The sequence below is a fragment of the Pleurodeles waltl genome, chromosome 1_1 (genome assembly GCF_031143425.1).
Source record: "Pleurodeles waltl isolate 20211129_DDA chromosome 1_1, aPleWal1.hap1.20221129, whole genome shotgun sequence".
NCBI classification, from domain to species: domain Eukaryota; kingdom Metazoa; phylum Chordata; class Amphibia; order Caudata; family Salamandridae; genus Pleurodeles; species Pleurodeles waltl.
This window is the reverse complement of record NC_090436.1, coordinates 593452825-593470671: the sequence shown is the minus strand read 5'-3', so window position 1 is coordinate 593470671 and position 17847 is coordinate 593452825.

Sequence of the window (17847 nt, the reverse complement as noted above, 5' to 3'; positions counted from 1 at the left end):
CTACAGATCTCCTTTTATACAGTTCGTTTCTGCCTGGGTGTCCGTGGTGGTCTGACCGTGGTAGAAATATTGGCAGTGTGCAACCTCGCAATGGGTCCAATGGAATCTTGGGATCTGCTGGCCTTCTGGTGCCTCCGCCAGACTCGTAATGAGGCAAAATATTTTACAACAATATTAAAACAGTACTAAAAACTATTGACTTACATTCAATATTTATGTCCATAGTATGTCTGACACCACAATATTCCTGCACCAATATTTCTGCTTGACATTTTTTTAAATATTCTGTCCAAACACTATTTAAGCATGACCAGGTACTGGGGATTTCAGTAAAGACACAGAAAGGGGTGGCACATCATCCCTTGTGCTAGTCACTATTGGACATGGCTACTGGTCACATGATGTGGTTAAATAGAAGGGTATATCCTTTTCTGGGTGTAAGCCATGTGCTACACGCAGTCTCCTTGCCACGAGCCACCACAGTGCATGTGGATAGCAGTTTTGTTCCCTTTGCCGAGGACAACCATAAGTGATTGTTGAACATTGTTACACTGTTTAATGAACCAGAACACCCAGTTTGAAACAGAGGAAAGGCCACAAAGCAGTTTTGAGGCCGTTCACAAATTTGACAAACTTCTTTGGGCATTTATATTGTCCAACAACTTTTTCAAATCACTCAGGTTATGAGGAAGTCCCTCACTTCATTATGTGGGAGTGTTGACATTACCCTCATGTGGATTTCTGAACAGGAGCCAATAACCCCAACTTTCTTCCAAGTTGCCTACTTCTTTTTCCTATTCTACCCTTCCTCCAACAGTTTTTTTCATCTTAGATTGCCACCTTAAGGCACCAATTACAATTGTCCACATGCTATCCAGCAGAACCCATTTCATTCTCATAGTCGGGACTTCTCAATTGCTACCCATTGATGATGTCCAAGGAGTGCATCTATTCTCGAATCATCTGAAAGTGAACTTGCAGAGAAAGTCCTTTGTGAAATTGAAAAGTGGAAGAAGGGCACTTTTGGAGTCTACAGTTGATGGGAGGTAATTGGATCAAGACAGCAGTTAATCTTGATTGGTTCTTAATGCATTGATGTAATGCAAAGAGGTTTGTAGAGTTCCCTTCTAACAATGCAGGCTTAAGTGGTGTTTTTTTGCTAACATTTTTAGTACTAACTGCAAGGGCTTGTACACAGACACATTCTTTACCACTGGCTGTCAAATGACATACTCTTATGAAAAAATTAGGCCCTTTGGCCAATTGTTACTGTTTAAACATTCACATGTTTCTGTGTTTTAAGTTACAGCTGTGCTCTGGAAGATCTCCCTGCTGACTCCTCAATGACACATCTATTATGGCCCAATTTAATCATACATCCATCTCTTGCACTAAGGGCCTATTTACAACTTTGGTGGTCACACCACAGGACCTCCATACACACGAGGAGGATGCCGCTGCCATGGGGTTGGCATCTCCCCTGTGTGTATTACAACATTCCTGCCGGGCAGCACAGTGCTATGATATTGGCCTTACGGGAGCCAAGGCCAGTACCGTAGCACCTCAGCACCCTCGAAATGCACAGAGGGGCCCTTGTACTGCCCTTGGCATGGGCATGGGCAGTGCAGGCCCCCCCCTGTGGTCCTCAGCCCACCCTTACATCTAGCCTTTCCATGGTGGGGTGTCTACCATGAAAAGGCTGGCGGTAAGGCGAGTTGTAATCAGCCAAGCGGTGCTGAGTTCAGCACCACCCCAGCTGAGTACAACTCAGAACGCCATCATCCATTGGGAATAATGTTCCAGTTGAGAATGGCGGTCTCATGGTGGGTCCATCCACCATAGCTGTAATGTGTTGATCAGACTACCAGTATTTCGGCGGTCTGACTGTCACCTTGAAGCTGGTGGTCGTTGGACTTCCAGCCTCGCAATGAGGCCCTAAGGGGTTAATTTACAAGTCCCTTGCACTGCCGGTACATCACCATTTTCCTTATAAAAAGTGATGCACTGGCAGTGCAAGGGGCTTGTAAATAAGCCCCTAAGTCTGTAGACATCACCATTTTCTAGTTGTGCTCACAGGACCTGCTGTTAATTTGACACAAAACAGCAGAAAAGACTCCGGTCTTCAAATGACATGGTCCTTTGAAATAATCTGGTAACTGTTCTCGCAAAGATTTGGTAAGTGGATCTTGCAAAGATCTTCTACCTAAAAAGGCCCCAGTCAGGTGGGCATAGCTCTTTTCCATTGAGCATCATATGTGCCACAGTATAGAAGATATTGAATCTATTGTTTTTTGTGGCTTTCCATTTTGATTGTTGAAGCTCATTATGGCTGATCGAAGAGCTCTATGGGAACAAGCCGCGGTTACCTTATTTGATGATACTCAAGGGGCATCAACAACTATCCCTTCTCAAAGTTGCACCATATCCAACATCATCTTTGAACTGGAAAAGGCACGTATTTTGGAATTAAAAAAATGGTGGGAGATTACCTCGCTGACTAAATACATAGAAAATGGTCGAGTACTGTGAGGCCTACGGATTCTAGTACTGCCTACCCTCGGTGATATGGATCCTGACTTACTTGAGCAGTGGAGATCATATACAGCTGACTGTTCAGTTAAACTTATGCGCACTTTGATTACCCAAGCTAAACGACGGATGGAGGAACAGACACAGGTGATTGATCAACTAATGAAAGAATTGGGAAAAATGGGTAACTCACAGGAAGTACAACAATTATTGATGAAAATGGAATAACACATAAAGAGGAAAGAAGATGAAATTAAAACACGTAAAGCATTAAAATTCAATAGAGATAAAAAGGATTATGAACTTGGACGGATTTACACTTTCGCTCAAAAATATAATACCCTCAGAGCGCAAGACAGGATGAATCTAACAGAAAGCTCAAATGCACAATCCAATTCTATAGATGAGAGCTCGGATTTAAGATCATCGGCAGATGAAGCTTCGTGCAACAAATTGGATTTTCACGGGCAAAAGCAACTGCAACTAGTCACGCCACAATCAAACAGAAACAGAGGACGAGGTCGAGGAGGCACAAGACATGGAGGGGGAAGACCAAGAAATTACAAACATCAGGACTAGGGGGTGGTTCCATCTTGGACAATTCCAATATCATTGTCAATATCTCTAAGGTCGATCTGATTCACAATCAAGAATGTATTCTTAATTTAGGGCTGAGTTTTTGTCCTATAGTGCATTGGGATTATGTTAACACACAAATTGAATTATATAAATTTACTCACAAACTGTGTTTGAAGAAACATTTTTCTAACAAAATTCAGGTGAATCAGTCGGCTTCCAATATCAATGTGGTTGAATTCTCAGGATTTCCTATTGATGATATTCTTGATTTGGTTGAAATCAGTGATTTAACCAATATAGATGGAACAACCAGTGAAGGTAGAGATACAGATAAGGAAATTTTGATGAACATGGGATTCACAGTTGATCATACCATCACCAGTTCATTGACACCTCCTAGTAGATTCAATCCCCAGTTACCTAGTGGTAACTTAATTGATACCTTTTATGAGTTGGTAGTCGATGACATTGACAAATTTCACAATAATTGGAAACCCAAAAAACCTAAGAGAACAACCTTTTCTGCTGCTGATTGGAATGATCTAAATGCTTTGAAATCTAATCCTGCTATTATAATTAAGCCCTCCGATAAAGGAGGTAATATTGTGATTATGGATGCAGCAAGTTATACTAAGTTGCATTTATTTTCTACCTAAAATTCACAAAAATAAGAAAAATCCTCCTGGTCGACCCATTGTGAGTATGAACTCTTCCCTCTTAGAAAATACCTCACGTTATCTGGATCTTTTTTTGTGCCCCTATGTAACCGAACCGCCCTCTTATTTGCGGGATACTAATGACTTCTTATCAGAAATATACAACATCCCTTGGCAATCTAGTTTTTTACTGGTCACCATGGATGTGACCTCATTATACACCTCCATTATGCATGAGTTTTGGATTCAGGCCTGCAGACACTTCTTAGGCACACGTAAGATTGAATTTCTTCAACGTACCAATATGCTTTTGACCATGTTAAAATTCTGCCTTACCCATAATGTTTTCCTGTTTGATAATGAATATTATCTTCAGAAACAGGTGGCAGCCATGGGAGCATCTTTTGCTCCCACATATGCCAATCTATATATTGGGTTGTGGGAAAAGGAAATAGCTTGGTCAGATTCGTATAAGGAATACCTGGAACGAGTTGTATTTGTGGGTCAGATATACTGATGACCTTTTCCTCATTTGGGATGGTAATGAACAGTCCCTTATAGAATATGTCAATGCACTTAATAACATTGAGTTTAACATTCATTTAGATTTAAAATACAGTACTCACACCATTGAATTCTTGGATGTTTTGCTAACTGTCCAAAATGAGACCCTACAGACGACTATTTTCCGTAAACCAACAGCATGCAACTCTATTTTGCATGGAAATAGTGGTCATCCAAAAGTTCTAAAAGGGAGTATTCCTTATAGTCAATTCTTGCAGGCTGGCAGAATTTGTTCGGACAATGAAAGCTTCAAAATTGAAATTGCTACTTTGATTCAAAGATTTTTGAACAGAGGATATCCTTTGAAGATTTTAAATGATGCACATCATAGAGTAATGAATTTATCTAGAGAAAAATGACTCTTTAAATCAGAAGTTACAGAGGAGATTCCTCAAGGACACAAATCCCCACCTAGACTGTTTTTTTAATTTAATCAACAACACACAGAACTTAACAATATTGTTCGTAAAAATTGGCATGTTTTCCAACATGATCCACATATCAAAGACATTATTGGGTTACACCCTCAGATCATATACCGCAAAACTCAGTCATTAGGAGATCTTCTCACTAGGAGTCTGTCTGTTCTAAGGTTAATCAATCATGGCTATCCAAGAAAAGTTTGGGCTTCTGGAAATGTGGTTGTTGCAAATCTTACAAATTTGCTCATAATACACTCTTATGTTACATTTGATGGTAAGGTTTGCGAAATGACTGACCGCATCACTTGTGAGAGTGATTATGTTGTATATGTTATAGAATGTGGCTGCCACAAAAAATATGTTGGCAGCACCATTCATAAATTGAAAGCGAGATTTTTACAACATCTTAGAGCAATAAAAAATCAGGATAGATCTTATCCATTAGCCAAACATTTCTGGGAAACCCATAATGGAGATTGCAGCACTTTGCTCTTTTATGGGATTAAAACCATTACTGTCAATCAAAGGGCAGGAAATAGAACAGCAGAGCTGAGACAAATGGAATCAAAGATGATTTTGCTTCTGGGTTCTGAAAGTCCATGGGGACATAATTTAGATGCTGAACTTGATGTCCATTTGTGAGATTTTCATTCAATATATGCATTTGATATTTCTGGTAGATTTCTCATACACTATGGTATAGATATGTCAAATAAGACTCCAGATGCAGGCCGGGAGCAGTATAACCAGACTTTTTAACAATTCTTGTTTTTAATAGGTTATTTTAGCACATTAGAATTAGCACTTTATAGATTATCACTGATTGCACTTTTTCTAGCACTTTATGGTCACTGGCGGCGTTATGATCTTCTTATAAATATACAAAAAAACAGCCTCTTCCCTTCTATACGAATTTTTAGATGGGTCAATAGGATATTCTTTACAGTTATGAGATGAGTATTCTATCAACGGCCATTAGATTCTTTTACGAAATCAGATATGTTACTGCTGAGGTGTTTTATGTGGCCCTTGGACCTGTACCCATTGTGGTTGTTATTGTGATTATAGATGGACCATACCCACTCTGCCCAGATACAATTGAATTTGGAAATGATTGATTCGTACTGATTGCCAATTTGACAAATTGATTTGGGATTAATGTGGAGGTGTATATTTTAAATAATTGTATAATCATATTTTCTTACTATTTATTCAAACATTGAAATTTATTTATACATATACAAACATCTCGTATGAAATATGTTGAAAATATCTATCTCAAACATATTTGTTTTGTATACTAAGAATAAGTATGTCATAATTGATAATTGCATAATAGGGAGGCAAACCCAATCATTGGTAGCATATATATCATTACAATGATATGGTTTTGACATTCATATAAGGTTGTTTTTATCCACTGTGATTGAAAGTAATAAGGTTTCAATATGGCCGCCACGTCTTTGAAAGATATATGGTGTTGGTGTAATCAAAGAAGGACTATACGAGTTAAATAGACGTGTGCAAAAATATCAGCCAATGTCCAGTTGAAGGCGTTGTCCGCAACGCGTTGACATTTGGCCGGGACAGCATGATTACGTTTTATACTTAATTTAATTTTGAATTTCAGATATATTTTTTTCTACAATAAATAGTCGATGAACCTCATATAAACTGTTTTGGACATCCGTTTTCTGTTTATTACACACAATCCATTGGGACATTGTGCAGCCGTTCGGTGACTTAACAACTTTTCACAGCTTTTTTAAATATATATATATATATATATATATATATATATATATATATATATATATATATATATATGTATATATACATATATATAAAGGCAACTTCTATCTCAGGATAAGTAGAATTTGCAAGGCCCTAAGATTTCCCCGATTTTGGTCCGACCTGTTGACACCCACTTTTTTGCAGTAGTGTGAAATAGATACAGTTTTGTACACCTGCCTTTGGGCAGACCAAATGGCTGGATCAAATTTCATACCAACTTCTTCTAAACTAACAACTTCTAGGCCCGTCTTACAGGTAGGTCGTACTTTCTGTGCTTGCGCCACGGCGCACCTATAAGCAGGTGTGCTGGGTGAAAGCATGGAAAGTGCATCCTATCAGGAAGAATGTGCTGCCCTCTGGGTAGCTGTGAACTCGCACTGCTCCCAGGGCAGCACATTCAAGAGAAATACTGAGCAGCCGTTTAAAAGCTGCTCCATGTTTCTCTGTGCAGGTGGCAACGCGCCTGCACTTTTAAAAGGGATTAGAGATCCCCTTGGAGGCTGATGCAGTGAGTCACTGCAACTTCCTGCAAGGGGATGTCAGGGGGGTCCATGGGACCACTTTCAACCCTTTAGAGGGCTGTATTTAGGAGGCAGGCTGATAGTGCACCATTTTTCAGTGGTACACTTTCAATGCCCCTTCTAAAGGCTTGTTTGCCTGTGTGCACAAGTCAGTAATACGGCGTGGACACAGAGGCAAAGAGATGCCCTCATTTGCATAGCCAAGTGTTGTGATTCCCTCGTCTAGGTCTAGTTCTTGTGTTGTGTGCAGCCAGCTACCCCAGGTGTGCTGGCTCAATCATGTTACATTAAATAATAAATGTGGTTAATTACATTGAATTGCCATTGCTGGGTTTATTCAAGGCTTGTTACTTGTTGCTGTTAATGTGCACAGTTGCCATTGCCAAGGCTTGTTTATTCTGCTTTATTCTGTTCCCACAAAGTCGGTTTGTAAATATGTGAGCCTGTGCCTGTGCACGTTTCTAGACAGCTGCTTTCGTGGTTGCTAGGCAACAACCTCCTGCTCTTCTGTTTGCCATGTGCTTCAGGTGACTTCTTCAAAGAGAGACTATAAGTAGCCACACACAGGTCAGGCAGTGCTTGGCTGTGTTTCCTGTTTCTGCAGAGCTGAGATCAAGAGGCTCAGCCAACCCCTCCAAGCTTCTTCACAGGAAAAGGACTAAGCTGAGTTGGAGAGCCAGCATAGCAGAGAATTCCCCAAGGCTTTCTCACTGTTGCTCAGCAACCAGGATCCTGGACTAAATCTAAGTGACAAAATAAAAGGCACTCACAGAAGTGTGAATGCATTGGAATGCTTTGAACTAATCCTTTGTGTATTTAAAAAAAAAGACTTTGGTGATTTTCATTTCAGAAAGAGAGATATTCAAGGTAGTTAGCAAGAATGTTTGAAAGACTGTTTATCCTTCCTTACTTTTTCTTATTACTCTTATCCAGTCACTTGTTGTCTTTAACTTGTGACCTGTGAAAGAAAACGACACACACCTAAAACCATGTTCTAGGAATATAACCCACGTTAATGTTTGTGTGCCGCCTGTTACTAACAAAATCACAAATTCCTACAAATCATCTTCAGCATTGATCCATCCTCAATGTCAGTGATTGTCACAAAAATGAACATGGGGGCAATCATCTTTTGAAAGTCTTCTGAGCTTTATTGTTCAACCAGTGCTTATGCATATTTGCTTTTTTGAAAGAAAATATTCCTGTTTTGTGTGTTTTAGTTAAGTTACATGTTTAGTGTGTGCAACAATGTTGAGTGATTATTTAACACAATATAGGACAGAGAGAAATCCCAGGCAATAGTGGCGCATTCCTGCCAGCCATATGAAGTGAAGAGAAAGTACAAGGAAGTGAGTTGAGTGCCAGGTGATTATCTGGGGGTCTGAGTGAGTGCACTAGAGTTAGTTGCTTAGTGGGCAGCACGTCACTCATACCTGTTCCTTTCCCGTATAGAACCTGACTCCTTAACAACACAGTAACACTGACCACCTGCACCCTCAACAATAGGGGCCCAGATGGACCAGGCAGCAGTGGCAATAATTCTCTCTTTCTCTCTCTCTCTCTCTGTCATCCGAATCCCCCTCTCTTTGGGGACACCTGCTGGGACGCTGGTGTTATGATCAACAGTGCTGAGAGGTGTCCTGGGAGGATGGGGGAACCATCATCGCCCCTGCAGAGGACCTGCTCTTCAGGCGAGTGGTTGGCTCTCACACCAAGCGCCCATGCAAAAGAGGGAAAGCTCTCTAATGATAGCTATTTGTGCACCAGTGTTATCAAGATTACAGAAGTGGTTGCACAAGCATTTGTGACCCCTTCTCTAATAACAAAGTGCCCCTGGGCGCACACAGTAAATAGAAACGCCCGTTTCACACATGGGATACTTGTGTAATAGGGACCCTGTTGTTTTTTCCTTTGCAAGATTAGTTCACTTCCAAGAACTCTTGAACTTGAAGACCTGGGCACGTGTAGAGACACCCATGCGGCCTTAGTGACACTGGCCTGGTGCATCTATTTTAGATTGCAAAAGTTACATCCATCCGCTCATGATGAGTCTGAAAGATTACACATGAGGTACATTTATGCAATTAAGATGGGCTTTTAACCAGTAACCGATTTAGAGACATCATTACATAGTAGCAGACATCCTGCCTGGGTGCTAGATTTTAAGACTCAAAGGCAGTTGGTGACACTGAGAAATGTTTCATGGCTCTCAGTATCCATTTAAAAGGTACACTTTGCCGAGTAGTTTTATCTACTTCATGACTCATGTAGATAATTTAACTATTTGAACTTTAAGGCAAAGGTTTAATGTGCGCCAACAAACTAATCTCTCCAATTTATGTCACTATTGCAGCATTCCAGCACCTAAACTTATTTCAAGATGCTGTAATACCACAGTAATACCTGATTGCCCGTTAAGTTCCGCTAATAAAGGGGTAATTACTGCAGGAATCGGGGGCACTGCATCCGATTCCTCTGGCCAATTCCTCATTTTTTAGCCCTATGCCACATAATAATTTCAATAGGCTTCAGATGGTGAAAGATGGGAAGGGAATCACTGGGAATGTGACATTTGTTTTTTCCTCGTAAAAATGTTACGCTGTGGAATATTTGGGCAATGGAAACAGAAATACTTGATTAAGAAACAAAAACAGTAACCGGCGAAGGTCATATAAGAGTTAATATAGTCAAAAACTAATTAGGGTACACCTAAAGAGAAATACTTCTCCTTTATTGCCCAGTGTCATTGTACCTACAAATTTAAAGGGAAATAATTGTCATCTACAGCTTCTGTCCTCAGTAATTAATTGCATACCAAGATGTCTCCACTGAGACCTGACATATAATTGTCCTTTAGTTGATATTTGGCCACTATTTACTGAAAAAAAACACTTTTCGTTTCCCTATTTTAAAAACTCGGCCCCTCTTATTGATAGCCCACCTTCCCATTTTGCTCAGCGAGTGTTCCATTTATACTTCGGGCAATATTTTTGCTTGTTACAAATACATCTTATTGATGCATTAAATAAGTATACACTGTCCGGTACTGAGTACCTGCACTTCTTCAATTTGAAACGAAGAATACAAGCACTTCCCATCAGGATTTCAATACTTTTTAATAAGAGTATCTTTCTTTTCTATTTTCACTACTGTTGAGGAAAGTTTTTGGTTCTTTGTTTCCAGCTTATTCTGTTTTGCGAGCCAGAATCTCCCAGGTCGACGAGTGTGTCATAGAAAGATAGTGCAGAATGTTCTTGGATGCAAAAAGATCATTATTACATATTGATCTACAGTTACTTTCAACTATTGGTACAACTGAAACAATTGCTACACCCAGGGGCTTATTTACAAGCTTTTTGTGATGCACCAGCTGCACAGGCTGCTGACCCATATTTACAAGGCCATGGAAAGCCACTTTGTGTGGCTTTATATTGCCTTGTAGATATGGAGTAAGGCAACACAGCACAAGTCGCTGTGTTGCCTTACTTTGTGTCAGGGAGACGTTCCATGGCGTTCCATAGATCTTTGGCTCATTCTCAGATTTACAAGGTTTTGTAAACCTGTGAATGAATCAAAAGCCCATACCTCCCCAGGGGTAGTGTAAGGGTGACGCAACAGGGAGAAATAAAATGATTTCTCCCCATTTTTCCTCTTTCTATGGCCTGATTACGACTTTTGTGGTCCCACCACAGGACAGCCAAGGCCGCAGGATGGACGTCACCTCCATTGCAGTGATGTTCCCCCCTAACATATTACAATATGCCCAGTCAGCACGGCGGGAACACTGTATTAGCTATTTCCTCCGGGCTGACCAGCGGGAATAGTGCTACGATATTGGTCCCTGCTCCCTTAAGGGATCCGAGGCCAATATCGTAGCACTCCAGTGTGGATTCTGACAGTGTTGGGTAGGGGGCTCCTGAACTGCCCATGCCATGGGCAGGGTAGTGGGCCCCCCAGTGGCTCCCTGCATTGGCTTTCTGCAAGCCTTTCCATGGTGGGGTCCTTGCCATGGAGAGGCTGGTGGAACGTGGGGTTGTAATCATCCAAGCGGCACTGAGTTCAGCGTCGCCGTGGCTGGTTACAACTCTGGCAGCCGTCATCACGTCAGGAACCATGTTCCCAGCGGGGACAGCAGGCCCCTGGTGGTCCACCTGCCAGAGTTGTAATGTGCTGGTCGGACCACCACAGTTGCGGCAGTCCAACTGCCACTGCAAGGCTGCTGCTCTGGGACTGCCAGACTTGTAATGAGACTGTAAGTGCGCACCATTCTTCAGCACACATAAAAGGAGGAAAATGCCTCTCCTGATTGTTTTTGTATAGAAAGGTGTCCCTTCCTGCACAAAACCAATCATCCCTCCAATGCACCATGGTGCACCATGGTGCATGGGTGCCTGTGTTGACACATTGCAGTAATTTGTGTCAGCGCAGGGGACAAGGACAGGAATGCGCTGTATCTTGCCGATACAGTACATTCCTGCCCTTTTCTTTTGACACAGGGCAGCACAGCAAGAAGTCTTGTGGTGCTGCCCTGTGCCAAAATTGTGTAAATGAGTCCTAATGTTTAATAAATGTGATATAAGGAATACATTTAGTAGAAGAGAATGCAATAAAGCCATACTTGTTACCTTGATTGTGGAAATTTTATGACGATGGGCAGAATGGTAACATTTATGGATACTGTCTCAAAGGTTTTGTTAATATTTGTATTTATTATTGCTTAAAGACTTATCAATGAACTTGTATGATTGTATTGTTACATTGTATCATATAAATTCACAACAGAATATTTCATATATTGAATTTGAAAATAGCATTTAACTGACCACCTGCTCTCCTTAGTAGGAAAGAGATGCACTGGAGTATTGGGTGCCTGAACTTTTATATTTCCATTTCAAGCATTGGTTATATTATTAATTCTGCTGAAGTGGCTTTATAAAGCTTTCATACTCCGAAAACATATGCAGAGAAGTTCTTTATTTTTTATCACATCCCGACATGAAAACAAATTCCCAAATCTTTGCTCTCTACATTTTGTGGGGCATCTAATATATCCCTGGGCATTTGTTCAGTCTTTGTAACATCACCTGTATATTAGTGGTTGGTTTGCTTATGATTACACCAAATATTTTTCTAATAAAAATGTATGTATGAATATCTAAGCTCTAGTGCTCAAGGAATTGTAATGCATAAAAGTTGTGCGGCTGTACCTGTTTTCAAAAGAATAGGATGTTCATTGTGGATGAATATCCACAATTAATCATCTAAACGGTTTTCTTGCTGCACCATCAATTACATTTTCATTTGTGTACCTAGTGATGAGGTTCCTTACATTACTGTCACTCCATAATCCCACGTTTCGAATTTTGGTTTCTTATCTGACTTTTGAAACAATATAATTCGCCCTGAGTTCAGGAGCTGGATAATACTCAACTCAGTTTTATGAGACTACGAAGGCCCCCTATTCTACAAGTAATGGCAATGCAAATATGTCTGCTTGGACCACAACCAAATCGAACAACCATATTGGACTTCTTCCAACAGCTCTGACATCAGGAATTTCCTTATGGCTGATCTGATGCAAGTAGAACTGGCCATTTCAGTGGCCAAAGAGTAGTAAACTGTAATTTGTTTGCAGAAATAAAACGCTCAATTTTAAATGACAAGAAATTATATTTTGTATAGACCTGGGTGCAGATTTACAAAGGGCATTTGCTGCCTTTGTGTCACACAAGGTGTAGCACGGCAACACAAGCCTTTTAGTGGGATTTACTAAGTCACACAAAGAAACCTCTTGTGGATCTGCATGGATTAGCAAATCCAGAGTAACACAAGGTAGTAGAAATCATGGCCTTGCATTACCCTTCGCTGGGAAGGTGTTACAAAGTGGATTATTGGTAAGGGCAGGTAGGTACCAAGTCTCAATAGGCCACAAACCCCCACTAGGTCCAGTCAAGGTCTCAGTAAGTTAATCCTTGCTCAATTCTTGGCAGCTTGGCCCACAAGCAGTTAGGCTTACGGTAGGAGACAGTGTGTAAAGCATTCAACATCAATGAAACAGTAAATAAGTAAACCACAACACACAATAAAAACCTGACACCAATTTATAAAAATAGGAAATAGTTTTATTTTTAAAATGACACCAAAATGACAGACATTCAATGTAGGGAACCAGAGATATGAATTTTTAAAGATTAAAAGTAAACTAGTGCTTAGAAGCCAATAGCGCTCAAAGGGTAAAAAAAGGTTGCACTGGGCATGGACAAATTCCAGAGTTCACACCACCCATGATGTAACACTTTTACACTTAATTTCAGAAGTGTTTCTTGATTCAGGAAAGTGGTCCACAGCATCAGCCAAGTGTTCAGAGGCTCTGGTTTGCCTCTTGGGGTCTGGGACTACAACTCCCACAATGCACCTCTTCAACTTATGGAACATTTAACAAAGGTTGCTCCAAACTTGTCCAAACTTCTGGATCTTCTTCCATAGGTCCCCTTTGAGTCATTAAAGTGTCCACAAACTTGATCCAAGGTTACAGAATCTCTGAGTTGCTACTTGGAAGTTGGGACTACAATTCCCAGGATGCACCTGGTCAGAATCCTCAAATAGCCGCTGGACGCTGGTCAGCTGGGCACTTCTTGCAGGACTTGGTGCAGGGGACTTATGGTAGCTCCATTGTACCTGTAGCTCACAGGGAGTCCACTCCTGGAGTTGGAGAATCAAAGCAAAGTCTTTTTCTTGATGAAGCCCAAACTGTGCAGCTGGTGTAGTCCTTGTGGATACAGTTATTCAGGTGCAGACCAGTGGTTCAGCAGGGCAGTCCTTCTTCTCCAGTATCTTCGTCCAGCAGGGATCTAAATTGTGGGCCAGCTCTTCCATATTTATCCTTGCTTCTGGGTTGGGAAGCAGGGGATGCTCCTGTCCAGTGAGATTCAGGCCACCACCCTCTGGGGTGTCCACTTCTTGTGAAGTATGGCAAAATTCAATCCCATAAAGCAACATTCTCTAAAACTTCAACATGTAGAAAATTCGTCCTTGGTGGTTAGATCTGGCTGGGACCAGCCACTGGTGTGACTAAGTCTCCTTAAAATACCCCTTTTAGTCCCCCTCCTCATCTAATTATTTGGGTGCCCATCTGTCTGGGGGAGCAGGAACTAGGGGAGGTCCTGTTTCTGTCCCAAGTGACTTACCGTCCTTTGAAGACCAGTTTGGCTACTCTTCCCCTATCCTGCTCTGCCATCTGCTGTAGCAGTTCTACTCCCACCAGATGTGTCCTTTGCCTCAGCCCAGGCCATTTCCCACCTCATTAAAGTAGCCTAGCTCAGGCTGCCAGAGGCTGACCAATCAGAAAAGGGCACTAATGGGTTCTAAAACTCTTTCCCTGTGCTTTTTATATTATATTCAATCTTGGCAGTTGTTACATTTATAATAACTTTCATTTGCTATCAGACTTGATACATTTAGCTCATCTATTTTGGAAATAAAAATTTATTATTTTAAAATAAAGTTTCCCAATGTTAGCCTATGGAGCCCACTGACTACAATTAGTAAAAACTAATTTGGCTGTTATTCCCTCACCAGGTCTTATAAAACATCTTTTATGAAGACCCTGCTTATACTAACACTGCACCAAACCCTTAGGACAGACCTTGCAGGTGACGTATATGCAAAGAAAAGGTAGTTTGATAATTTGGAAGTCGTTGTAATTCCAAATTCAAATTTGGCATCAATTTTAACTTAAAATCAGCCAGCATGGCAGGCCTGCCTTTACAATGACACTGGACCCCAGCAGTCCACCTATGGGTGCACTAACTGTACTCAGGTCCTTAAACCTACATACACTACCATGTACTAGGGACTTATAGGGAGGTTGTCAGAGTGAATTATAATTAGGTATAATTTGTTTGTACCATGTCAAAAAGAGCACTGGCCCTGTTACTCGTTAGTAGTGCCCAGGGCCCAGTCTAAGTCAGTAAACACCAGTATCAGCTAAAAATGGGGGCAAAAAGTGAGGGGGCTTCTGCAAACAGCCCTGTTCCCCCACTGAAGACATTCCATGGGTGGAGCATGTGCATTCATATGCCTCCACCCATGGATTTTGATGCATTCCCAGATATACTAAAGAAAGTAAACCTGGGATTGGGTCAAAATAATACACCTTCCCAACAGAGGGATAACTGGGAGAAATATAATTATTTCTTCTTGCTATTTTCTCTTTCCTCATGCGCTGCATTGTGCAGCACACATAGAAAGGATTGTTTTTCTGCAGGAAGGGGTTCTTTGCTGCACAAAAACAACTCTGTCTGTAACGTTCACACCCTTGTACCATGGTGCAAGGGTCCCTGCTTTGGGACTAGGCAGTACTCAGTGTGCCAGTGCAGGGAGATAGTATTAATGCATCAAATCCTAGAAGATAATGTACATTTCTGCTCTCCCCTATCACACAATGCAGCACAGAGAGTTGTCTTGCTGCATTGTGTTGTGTGACTTTTTGAGAGATCTGCCCCCTGGTTAGATCAATGCATAGAAACATATAGGAAACAGGCCTTATCTCAAATACATGGTAGAAAATCACCAAAATGCTTTCTTTCAATGCATTCTTAATAATGCTTTATGCAGAGTGAAAACGGAAGGAAACAGAGCTTGACAGAGACTGTTCTTCCGATAATGGAGGCCCCGCCAGCCTAGAGAGGTAAGAAAGAACAATTTCATTTGAGAGATCTGCAGTGGCAGAGGGTAATTACTGAAAGAGGTGGGGCATAGCATTCGCCACAGGTTCACCACATTGTTTTTCAAATATGCCTGGGGTGCCCTCACACACATGTACTCAACCACTTACACTCACTGTTTCTCATTCACAAATGCACTTGCAAACACTCACATTTTCAAAATCACTAAGCCTCACTCACAACTACTGGTGTACAGGGACTTTGATAGGAAGTCCTGGTGTGCAGATGTTCTGCTTTATTAGCACAACAGGTGCAGTTGCACCAAGGCATCTCTACCCTGGCTCCAGCTGTATGGTTGATAGAGACACCCCAGACTCACTCCTACTCCCTCTCACAATCACCCCATTCTGATCAATTTGCACTGCTTTACGCACTCCCTCATTTGTACTTACTTATACTCACTCTCACTCATTCATTGATTCTTACTCTTTCCCTCTCATTAGCACATTCAAACATATTAAACTAAGACACACTCACTCAATTTCATTCTCTGTCAATCACTCACAAACACATTTTCACTTACATATGCACAGATAAACAACACTTTTTTGGTGCTTACTTTCTTCCTTTGCTGGCAACTCAGAAGCTTCTTGGCAGCAGCAGAACAGTAATCCAGTAGAAGAGGACCAGCAAGTCATAATTTCTAACGTGGAGCCAGACAGAGCAGAGGGCCATTTTTAAGAGGAAGGCCCATCTTAAGCCTTGTCCCAGCGTCTTGATAGAAGTGTAAGCATAGCCCTATCAGAACCACGGACAGTGCTTGGAACAAGTCCCCTGATGCTCTGAGTGGCTCCTAATTGACTTCAGGTACAACACCACAGAGCATCAGGGGACTTCTTCCAAGCACATACAGGCCAGGTTTGCTGGCTACATCAGACTTGAAGACGTGCCTCTCTTGAGGATCTCCTTTGTTTGAGGCAGTCACTATCAGAGAATCAACCAAATTTAAAAATGACTTTTGTGTCTCATGTATGCGTTTGCCTGCCTAAACTCCTTGTATGTCACTTTTTCCTTCTAGGTCTCTTCACCATGCCATCCTCATGTGGGCATTTCAGACTTGTTCCCTTGGCAGATAGCTGTAGCTGCTCTGACATGTGAAGGGACATGGAATTGATTGTTTGTCGCAAATTCAGGTTGTGTGAGTTCCATGCCTAGGCTGTCTGGACAGTGGAAGGGCAGTTATCTGAGGTGCAAAATAGACCTTTTTACCCTGGTATGTTTGTCCAGTGGTTTCATGCGTGTGATCATTTGGCCTTGTAACATGGCATCCTGTGCAATTCATCCATTCTCCCTTCACATTGTGTATATAATGATCCTTTGTTCCCTGAACATAGATGTTGATGTATTTCCTCATTGCAGGCCACGGGGCCTGCACCATAACACTGACATAGGTGTGCAACATGCCACTAGATGCCTAACCATTGTAACAGGATTGGCCTGGGACTATGGACTGTTTTACTGTCCTCTATCTGTGTAATGGGGTTTGTTAAGTTGGATAGACCCGGTATTGGTATGTTATAAGGCTCAAGCTGGTGACAACATCAACCAATTTTTTTGGCCAGTACTATGGAACAGGGTCTAATATAGCACTTTCTTGTGTGCCCAGGTGGGTACTTTGAGATATGTACCCAGAAACAACACCAAATATGGTGTGAGTGATGACTCCTGTTGTTGTGTTGCTCGTAATCCTCAGCCTGACACTGTCTGTGACTATTCCTCCTAACATTACCATCTTAAGAATACCTCATTTTGATCACATGACTTTCACATTGTACATAAACAATGTTGAAAAATCTGTATTAGGCATTGATTGTGTGCTTGTTGTGCTTATTCATATGTGCTCTGAACATTAAGGTGGAAATCGATTGTGAACAAATAGACAAATAGTGAAGGTATCAACCATGGTGGATGTAATCATTAGAGTAGCTGCCACAACATTTGAAGTCCACCATCTAGTGATCTACTGTTGTGGAAAATGGACAGTGTATGAAGTACAGAGTGATACTGTGGCACACAAAGGGGCTCCATCAGGAAGAGGTCAAGTCCTGACAGTGGT